Source organism: Etheostoma spectabile, chromosome 18, assembly GCF_008692095.1.
Source record: "Etheostoma spectabile isolate EspeVRDwgs_2016 chromosome 18, UIUC_Espe_1.0, whole genome shotgun sequence".
NCBI classification, from domain to species: domain Eukaryota; kingdom Metazoa; phylum Chordata; class Actinopteri; order Perciformes; family Percidae; genus Etheostoma; species Etheostoma spectabile.
In genome coordinates this window covers 14,208,788-14,209,309 of record NC_045750.1, presented here as the reverse complement: position 1 = coordinate 14,209,309, position 522 = coordinate 14,208,788, and positions in this window count along the sequence as shown.

Here is a 522-nt window from a genome sequence, read left to right as displayed (position 1 = left end):
TAAAAGTACAAGTGCTCTATCAAAAAAGTGAGTTGAGCAGAACTCGTAGAGCTCTTTTTGTACTTAAGTATTGCAAGTAGTTATTAAAATGTACTACTCAAGTATTGGAAGTAAAAGTATTGTGGTATGTAGCTATTAAAGAATGCAATCAAAAGTTTGAATATCACAGTTTATGTTATTTCAAATGTTTAGCCTAAAGGACACTCACAATTTCTTTGGCCGTAGCACCAGTACAAGGACAGGAATGTACAAGAGCACCTTAATCCTCATGTTGTCCTCGGGTCAAATGGACCCGTTTTCCTATATCATTGTTATTTTTAATTCCCCAAAATAACATGATTGATTCCACACAATGCTCATTGCCAAGTACAAATCTCTACTTTCATTAATTTTGGGGCCTCTCATTCATTTTTATAGCATTTGAAAAACAAATTGGATTGAAATATTATTGAGGAAAAGTTGACATAATCCATATCCCTTTAATTTTAGTCTAAATAATTCCTAATTTCTGATTTTCTAACT